This window comes from Stomoxys calcitrans, chromosome 5 (genome assembly GCF_963082655.1).
Source record: "Stomoxys calcitrans chromosome 5, idStoCalc2.1, whole genome shotgun sequence".
In the NCBI taxonomy this organism is placed as follows: domain Eukaryota; kingdom Metazoa; phylum Arthropoda; class Insecta; order Diptera; family Muscidae; genus Stomoxys; species Stomoxys calcitrans.
Window position 1 is genome coordinate 157730931 of NC_081556.1, and position 10085 is coordinate 157741015.

General features: G+C 35.7%; 1 protein-coding gene across 6 annotated transcripts in view; it reads right to left on the reverse strand.

Moving 5' to 3' along the window:
- The window catches only part of LOC106088431 (uncharacterized), a 28571-nt gene extending 18707 nt beyond the window's left edge, over positions 1 to 9864 (reverse strand). For 3 of the 6 annotated variants that reach the window (XM_013253953.2, XM_013253952.2, XM_013253951.2), the window contains exons 1-2: positions 9701 to 9864; positions 8541 to 8779 (exon numbers count right to left, since the gene is read on the reverse strand). The gene's annotated coding sequence lies outside the window, so the exon portion shown is untranslated. The other 3 variants (XM_059370055.1, XM_013253950.2, XM_013253949.2) reach the window with 3 other exon arrangements.
- Between the last annotated feature and the right edge of the window lie 221 nt (positions 9865 to 10085).

The window sequence follows — 10085 nt, forward strand, 5'->3', positions numbered from 1 at the left end:
ATTGGAACCACACTAGCTATATTGGAGTTAATAGGAAAATTTATCGTGCAAAATTTCAGCCAAATCGGATAGGAATTGTGAGGCTCAAGAAGTATATATGGGAGATCGGTTTATAAGGAAGCTATACCTAAACGTGGACCAAGTTGGACCATTTACAATTCCAACCGACCTACATTAATAAGAAGCAAGCATATGTGCAAAATTTCACGTGCCTACCTTTCTTCTTCGAAAGTTATCATGCTAGATCGACTTAAAACGTCATGACGATCAAGAATATAAATTGTTCATAGGGTCTTAGACGCATACCTTTCGAAGTGTTACAAACGAAATATGCAAATAAGTATACCCCCATCCTAAGGTGGAGGGTATAAAAACAACATAACTGTTCTTAGATTTCAATTCAATTGAAAGAAAGCCAGCCATCCTAACAATGAAAAAAACGCAAACTAAAAGCAGAGTCTTTGTTAAGACCATAACTTTCTTGTTTTGCATATGAATAAAGATACACACATACATGCATCAGACATATTTACACACACAGACACTTGATGGAATATACACCGAGCGATACTTGAAAACTCCATTGAGTTGGATATGATAATTCTGATTATCCATAATAGGGAAAAAACTTTTAATAATCCAGCATAAGCAATAATTGTGTATTGAGCAAAAGAGCTTTGGCCATTTATGTTGTAACAACAAAATGATGGGGGGTTCTCCATTTAGTGTTCACTTTATTTAAATACTAACGACACACGTCTACTACGAATGAAACTTTGTACTTTGGGCCTTATTCTAAACTGGTACTCACATTTTGACTCTGACTTTTTTTTTATTAAAGGTGCACATATCCGGTGTCTGAATTAATGTTTGGTAAGCATATGTCGTGTATGTATGTGTGTATATGTGGTCGATGTATGTATTGCAACAATCGATGTATTGCAAACAATACAACAACAAACTTAACGGAAGTATTAGATTGTTTGTAGATTTGTGATATTAACAGCTACTTAGATAGTGCCAAAATCATTTGATTAAAAAATTTGTGACTAGTTTGAATCATTTATACACCCCATCAAATTCAGTAAATTGGTAGTGATGTCTGCATTGGATTATGTAATGGATGATAATTAACAAGTCACAAGCCTGATTTATGGCATTTATTTACCATGAAGACCCCTGAACAAGATTCCTTTAGTATTCATTGATGGTACGTAGTGAGGTTAAATTTATCCATTCTTACAATCCGTATAAATGACCAAATTGTTTAACACAGCTGCCCGAATAGTCTTAAAGTATACTATTGAGTTGCCCAAAAAGTAATTGCGGATTTTTTAAAAGAAAGTAAATGCATTTTTAATAAAACTTAGAATGAACTTAAATCAAATATACTTTTTTACACTTTTTTCTAAAGCAAGCTAAAAGTAACAGCTGATAACTGACAGAAGAAAGAATGCAATTACAGAGTCACACGCTGTTAAAAAATTTGTCAGCGCCGACTATATGAAAAATCCGCAATTACTTTTTGGGCAACCCAATATAACGAGGGTGTAGATGCAGAGAAATAAAACGGGTGCAGTTAATATCAAGCTAGAGCCAAACTTAAATTAATCAACAAAAATTATTAAGCTGTGCAGGCAAAAATGGTGAACAAAATTTTTGAAGGTGAATTCTCTATGTTGGCTTACACCACGAAATTCCTAAATACGAAATACGCAGACGTTAGCATGTCCAACTATGACGCCGAACGGCTGCGTTCGAATCCTGGGGAGAACATCAGTCAATTTTCCAGCTGTGATTATCCCCTCCTAATGCTGGCGACGTTTATGAGGTCCTATGTCATACATAGAAGCCATTTAAAAAATTCTCCTCAAAGAGGTGCCGCGACGCCTTTCAGATTTCCTTATTAATGAGTGGAATGTTTGTCACTGTTCCTTAACGGAATGTTCATGCGCGAATTTGCATTTTGAATTTTGTAGAGGATATAGCATTTGGCATGCGTTGACGAAAATTAAATTTTTGGTAAAAAAAGAAAAATGCAAATAAAATAATGTAGGTGTTCGTTCTATAGTAGCTGTGTTTTATGTTAGTACTATATAGTGCAGTGCAATGAAATTTGTATGAAAATGACATCTATCGAGGACAACGAAGTTCTGGATAAGTTACCAGTGCAGGCTTATGCAGAACATCTGCCGTCAGAATTGCCATGTTATGTTTTTCATAAATAAGCGTGGCCACCTGCAAAAATACCTCTATTGTGAATGGCATAATAAAATTAAAACCAATTATTTATAAAATTGCATGTACAAATCTTAGTATATATAATTTGAAAAATTTTAAAAAATATTTTCACTTTTTTATGGCTTTGCCATCTCATGGCAAATAAACAGACTTGCACTGGAAACATTTTTTGCGTTTTATTGCTGTTCATGACGGCTTGTCTATCCAGTGCTAAATTAAAACACAGCAAGTGTATGTAGGCATAAGCTTTGTTGTACGGCTATTTATTATTTTTTCACAAGGTTATGCAATGAACCTAAATCCTTTAAAATCTTAAATCCTTCTTGATTTTGAGGGTGTCAAAGCTCGAAAGATTTTCGCAACATGGTGGCCGCGTTTATCCCAAATCTTATGTAGAGCGTACGCTCGTTGTAGTGTTGCATTCTCAAACGGACGCCGTTTGCACAAAACGAACGACCTTTCCCATTACCAAAGCAAGAATGCACAGGATTTCATTTACGCCGATGACTAGATATAACATTTGAGAGTTTCCAACAAAATTTTCCTATTTATACCCAAAATTTAAGTGTTCTATGCCATAAGTTTTTCGTCTTTCCTGAGTTTGGGGCATTTTAAATTAATACAAAAACTTTAACATCTTAAAAAAACATTTTTTTTCAAGAATTATTCTTTCACCAACAAAATGTAGTTTAAAGATATAAAAAACTTAATATAACTACTTGAGACTTATTTTCATTTATCCAAATTGGTGTTGTACATTTATATGAAAGACTTAAAACACATGCCTGCATGTATGGTATAAAAGACTTAAGACACATACTTGAAGGTAATCTTCTTTTAAACGAAAGCTGTGCTGTGCTATCAAACGAAAGACTTAAGACACAATTTTGTAGTGTATCTTCATATCACTCACTTCAATGTAAAGCCTTACCAAATAAACGCTTGTGTCGTATGTTTGATTTGTAGGTCTTACATGCATGTATGCATGCTTACAGCAAATATGCAATTGCAATTTAATTGCTCCGACACACTCTGGACAGTGTGACGAATGACCAATTTGAGAAAATATTTTTGAAAACAGTAAATGTTCATGAGTTTGTTTTGTACAAAATTGATTAGTGACCGCATACTGGAAAGGAAATGAAAATAAACGGTTAACACCAAAATATGATTCGTATATGCGGTGGTCATTTGTTGCCTCATAAATCGTACAATTTATGTGCTATGTATATAAAGGGTACAGAGAAAGAAAACGTTTTACAACTGCAAGAACATTTTATAAAAAACTTAAAAACTTACTCCTATAAATGGTTTCTTCGCCTTCTTTGATGAGGAAAAACAAAATAAATATCCTTTATTTAAAATGGTTTTGATAAACAACACAAACATTAAGTTTAAAAAGAGTGTTTTAATTTTCTATGAAATCATCAAGGCTCATATTGGCCCATATTTACCTTTAACTACCTCATATTGGCTCATATTGGTTATTAGAAGAAAGAACAAAATTAAAAACGTGCTAAGCTCGGCCGGGCCGAATAAATAAAAAGTAGCTGTGCAAAATTGCAAGTAGGTGGATGGACGGACATAGCTAGATCGATGATGAAGAATATATAGTATACTCTATGGGGTGGCAAGCCATATTTTGAGGGTTTACAAATCTTTTTATAAAGGGGTTTTAAACTGCGACGCTATAGAAGTTGGCCGATAGGGACTGCAAACGACGCCATATTTTTGCCACTCTTTTGACATTTCTCTCAGTAGGGTTTGTCATTTCCGCCGGAAGCGTCGCATGTTCGTGAATTGGGCTGAGCAACAACTAGAAAAAGATTCGGATTTTCATCGAAAAATCATCTTCAGCGATGAGGCTCATTTCTGGCTGAATGGCTTCGCCAATAATCAAAATATGCCGTTTGGTCAGACAGCAATTCACACGTACTCCATAAGTCATCATTGCATCCCGAAAATATTACGGTTTGGTGCGGTTTATGGGCCGACGGCATCATTGGGCCGTACTTCTTCCCTGATGATCAAGACTGGCGCATCACGGTGAATGGGAATCGCTACCGTTCAATGATAACAGAATATTTTTGGCCCCAATTGGATTATATGGACTTGGAGGACATGTGGTTCCAACAGGAAGGCACCACAAGCCACACATCGAATGTCACAATTAATTTTTTGGAAACTAAGTTTGGAGAACATGTTATCTCAAAAAAATGGTCCACTCGATTGGGCGTCTCGGTTTTACGATTAGACGTTGTTAGACGTTGTTTGGGGCTACGTCAAGCCTATAGTCTATGCCAATAAGCCATCCTCTGGACTTCTGCAAGCGTGCCCCTGGAGGCCATGCAAAAGAAATCGGGTTCCATATATAAAGGCATCGGACGCACTTTCACAGAAATAAAGAATTTTATTGATATCCACAACCGGGTTTTTTTAATTTAAAAAACAACTTTTGTAGCGCTCCTATTGAAAACCCCGATATAAAACATTTTCAGCTTCATAGTTTAAACCATTATAACCCTCAAAACTGCCGAAAATGACATAGTTTTTCGTTGCTAAGCTCCTACATCGGTATGTACCAAAAAAGGCATGTCACTGATGACAGTGTTCATAAACACACCCATTTTGCGCACATTGGCCTTATTTGAGTGATCTTAAAATCATTCGATCAATGTTTAGCCGCATAAATGCATGGTTTTGCGTTTCATCTAGAATTTATTAAAAAAACGAAAGCAAATAATTCTATAAATTTTAATGCACAACTCTAAACAATTTTAAATGTATTTTTTTCAAAGATCTCTTCAAAAACAGATTTTCCGTGGGATGTTGTTTTGCATTGTTTACTGCATGTGGGCAGTAATGTTGCTCTCATGCAGGAAGGAGTGTTTCTAGCATTGAAGACGGCAAAAATGATGTCTCTGTGATTATGATGATGATGGGTGAAGTTTAAAATATTCATTGGGTTGTGAAAACAAAAAAAAAAAAACTGAATATGATGAATTTGGTGCGAGTCAATTATTATTCACTGGTTTCGCGCAAAAACCGCGAAAAGCCAATAAACTCCTCGAGTAGCTCATATTCATGTCTGCGTGGTGCATAATTGTTATGATAATTATGACAATACTCTTGTTGAATTGAAATTAAAATGTAATAACATGAAGTGCTGTATTTTTTTGGCACAGTGCATCGAAATGAAATGAGTGTTTCAAAAATGTGAAAGTGCTCAAAAGTTGTGGAGGGTAGTTCTATGGCATTATCGTTAGTTGCAGAAAATAAGTATTTAGCCTATAAATTTGGTTAAAATGCTATACCAGAGGTGTCATCTTGAATTAGGGCGTTCGGAAAATTCGGATAATTTAATAAACAAAGTATCCAAATCTGTACCGGTTTCGGCTTAGGTTACAAATATGTAAGAAAATATACAAACGTTTCAAAGTTCTGGCAAATCCGTCTACAATTATGGTGACTACGGTTTTATAAGCTGAAATCAAGGCATACAGACAAACATACATATGACAGATATATCTAAATTCGAACCGATTTCTTTTTACCAACAATCTCAAAAGTAATAAGGGAATCCTATATGTGAAATTTATATATGGGCCCTAAAGGATGATTTTTTAGCTATTATTTTTTTGGCAACACTGGTTTAAGCAGCTCACGCACGTTTAGTGTTTTGTTTCACTGTCAAACATCTTCAGTTTGGTCTATAATTTAAGCATGAATCGTCTTACGAACGAGCAACGCTTGCAAATTATTGAATTTTATTATCAAAATGCCTGCTCTTTTAAGAAAGTTCATCGCGCTTTTCTATCATTCCATCGAAGAAGCTAATTTTTGACTAAATGGGAACGTAAATAAGCAGAATTGTGGATTTTGGAGTGAAGATCAGCCAGAAGCAATGCAAGAGCTGCCAATGCATACAGAAAAAGTCACAGTTTGGTGGGGTTTATGGGCTGATGGCATCATTGGAACGTACTTCTTTAAAGATGATGCGAATTGTAAGGTAACTGTGAATTGTGGGCGCTATCGTAAGATGATATTAAACTTTTTTTGACCGAAATGCAAGAGCTTGACTTGCAGGATATGTGGTTTTAACAAGAGGGTGCCACATGCCACACAGCGCGAGCAACAATGTGCCTATTGAGAGGCGAGTTCTGTGAACATTTTATTTCACGTTCTGAACGGGTCAATATGCCGTGCGATTTAACGCCTTTAGACTATTTTTGTGGGGCTATGTTAAAGCTCATGTCTATACAGACAAGCCCGCTTCAATTTACGCATTGGAAGGCAATACTGAAGAATTTATTCGTAAGATACCGGCCGAAATGGTGGAATGAGTATGCCAAAATTGCACTAAGCGGATGGACCTTTTGAGGCCCAGTCACGGTCAACATTCGCATAAAATAACTTTCAAACATTACATTATATGTACCGTACTATCGATCTCAATAAAGATTTTATGCATTTTTCCGAATTTTATGTTTTTTTTTTTGAAAAACTTTCCTATAGCTTTTAAAAAATCACCCTTTACATACATATATCCAAATTTAAACCTATTTCAACCAAGTCATAGAAGAAGTCGGTTTAGTGGAAGGCATTGAGATGAGATTGTGCAAAATTTTGAAAGGATCGGTTGATAAATGCTCTTGCTCAGTTTCTGAATCGATCAGCGTACTTATCCATGGATCCACCTCTCTTCCTTCAAGATGTAATAAACAAATGCACAAAGTTATAATGCCCTATACGACGAAAGGGAGGGCGATTTAGTGCGTACGATGCAGTCAGAACGAGTTTTAAATGAGTGTATCCCGGCAGAAAAACAATAAGGCAGAAGGAGCCGATGAGTTGCCAGGTAAGATGTTTAAGACCGAAGGCAACACTTTTAAGCTTTACGCATCTGACTGTTTGTGATTTATGATCATTGTAATTTCTCTAGTTCAAGAACTTCCCTGGTCTAGCCAGAATATGACAATATTAGTGCATTCAGGCCGAAGGAGAATAAGACAGCAGGTGCTGATGGGTTGGCACCGATGGGCAGGTGTATGTATCGCTATACAAAACAACAGATGTCGAAAGTTTTCTGCAAAAATGTGTCCAATAGCCTGAGAACCGAAATATCACATTAATTCTACACCGATAGGAAAAGAGCTAACATGGATCAATATAAACAAGTTTTAGCAAAGAAGCAGTTGTATCCACTGATGATGGAAAAAGCATCAAAATCTTTAAAAACCTAAATATGGAGGTCATAATGGAACATGGACCGATACTGATTACCCATGGTAAATAAATCACAAGTGTCCCCAGCTCTAGGGAGGATAACCACCGCTACAAATGTTTTCTGGTGTTATAGACGGGATTTGAACCTACGCGTTCATTGTCAAAGAATGACATGCTAACCTCTGAGCTACGGTGGCCCCAGAATCATAATTAATGGGTCAGTTAATCTTAATTGATACGTTTACATTCCAGTCGTTGCAGTTTGCCTCTTCATTCTTAACTCCATTACTTTTTAATCTACCTTTGCTCATTTGTTTGAGCTACACAATCAATAACTTACACAACTTTTATATATCGAAAGTTAATTTTCTACCATCCATCTACCATCTACGTTCGCACCTAATTGAAGTCATATAAAAATATTTATTTTCTAAACCATCTCAATATAACGGTATTGGAATGGTTGAATTATGCAACTATTTGAATGTTGGAAATTTATATAGCTAGTCCCATTGTCATCGAAACTTGTTGTAACAATTAGTCGATGACAAGTTGTGAAATGCCCGAATAAATAGGCTGAATACATTTTTTCAAGAGCAACAAAAGGCAAACAAACTGTTTCGACTTTATATTGCGACCTCTTTGTTTGTTTCAAAGAAAACTTTACAAAAAAACTGCATCCCATGGCTTGACTGAGATCCCCATTATTATGGCAATCCCTGGAATCTTCCATATCATTTCCATAATCACAAACAATGAAATATCAGCTGAAGTTTTTATTTTGCCACACTGTCTGTCAGCCAAAGATTTGTTATAACAATCCCTCCACCAAGCAAGGCGTTGAAGATGGGTGTGTAAAAAAAAAACAAAAAAAAAAAAAAAAAATAAAATAAAAATCGGGTTTAAGGCCATGTCAAGACATGCAACTGATTATTATTATTTTTTTAGGGCTTTCCTTCTTCACAAAGAAATACAGATTAAATGGATTTACTATGAAATTTTGAAAAATGTGTGAATGCATGTTTGTTTTAATGCAAATTAGTTTGGCTTTTTTTTCGTCTGTAACAAATTACCTTTCACTTTGTCGGAGTTTTTATGTTAAAAGCAATTTCTTCAGTATTTCATGTGGCAAATCAGGAAGAGTTCCAATTGAGTTACTTCGATATTAGCCAAGAGATTGCTTGCATGGGCAGCTTTATTGGCAAGAAGCACGACGTAGTAGAAAACGTATTACAGAACACTCCAAAAGTCGACGACAAGCACCATAATTGAAAACGTAAAAAGCATGTTGTCACTGTTGCTGCTGCTGCTGCTGAAACGCCACAAAGAAATATTTTCAGTTTTAGTCATCGACACGGTATCGCTGCTGAAATCACCCCGTACGACGTCATGCATTCGCACGACAATCTCAGAAATACCCAAGCCACCAAGTTTTATTAAAAACCAAAAAAAAATTATACAAAACCCAAAAGCGTAGACTAGAGATTTTATTTTTGATGATACTTGTATCAAACAATGACAGTGTTGTTTCTGTATTTTTTCTCACACCTAAAAGCTAAATATCCATTCCAAAGCCAAAAACAAACATTAATTTTTATCCAAACAAGAACGCGTTGCTCTAGGGTTTCGTTCGTGTGATCCGCGGTGCTATTTGCTTTGCAATAAATGTTAGAACTTGTTTTGGCGTCAACCATTTACGAGTAGGCTAATTTATTGTTTTCTACTTCTTTCTTTCTTTAGTGTTACAGAAGCAAAACTACTTTCGTTTATTTGTTCCTTAGTTGGTTTGCGAGCCAGCAATTAAGTGATTTTGTTATTTTATGTGTAACGGGTTTCAATAAAAGCGAAATTTGTTTGTTGAACTTTTTTCCACATTTCATTTTACTTTGAGGCGTCAGTCACAGACGTACAACGATTTTCGTAGTTTACACATTGCAATTTTTTATGCAGATTATCTTTATTTGTTTTTATTACTATTTCTGTTGTTGTTGTTGTTGCTGGTTTTGTTTCGTTTTCGTAGGTAGTCACACAATCAGAAAGACACCAACAAAACTTGTGGTCTTATCAAGAGTACAAATTAATTTAAAATCATTTGGCAATTGAGTTGTATGTAGGTATGCAAGTATGTCTACTGCTTCAATTCATACTCTAACGGTGCTTTTTCTTTAGCGATATGGAGTGTGAAAATGTTATGATTTTACTTCACCATATTCAACGAGTTGATTATACGCACTTTGACTCTGGGATGCGTTAACAAAGCAAATGTAAAAGAAAAACAAACGGAACGTACACAAAAAAAAAACAACAATGCAAGGCAACGCGAACAACGAACTTAAGGTTCAAGTGAAAACAAAAGACTTAAGACACAAGCACCGCACACCCGACTCTACGTTGTCGACTCACCGTTGTTTTCTAAGCAACTGAAACTGAACCGAATGATATGGTGAGCCAATCACGTCTCCCTTCTCTAGGCCAGAGAAAATAATAAACAAAATCAAAAAATGAAATAGAACCCAACAAAAGCTGTTTCTCTCGATCTTCTCAGCGAGGGAGAGAGAGAGAGCGAGAGAGCAAAAAGTTTCTTTTTCAGTTACTGTTATCCATGTCTTCTGGCTAAC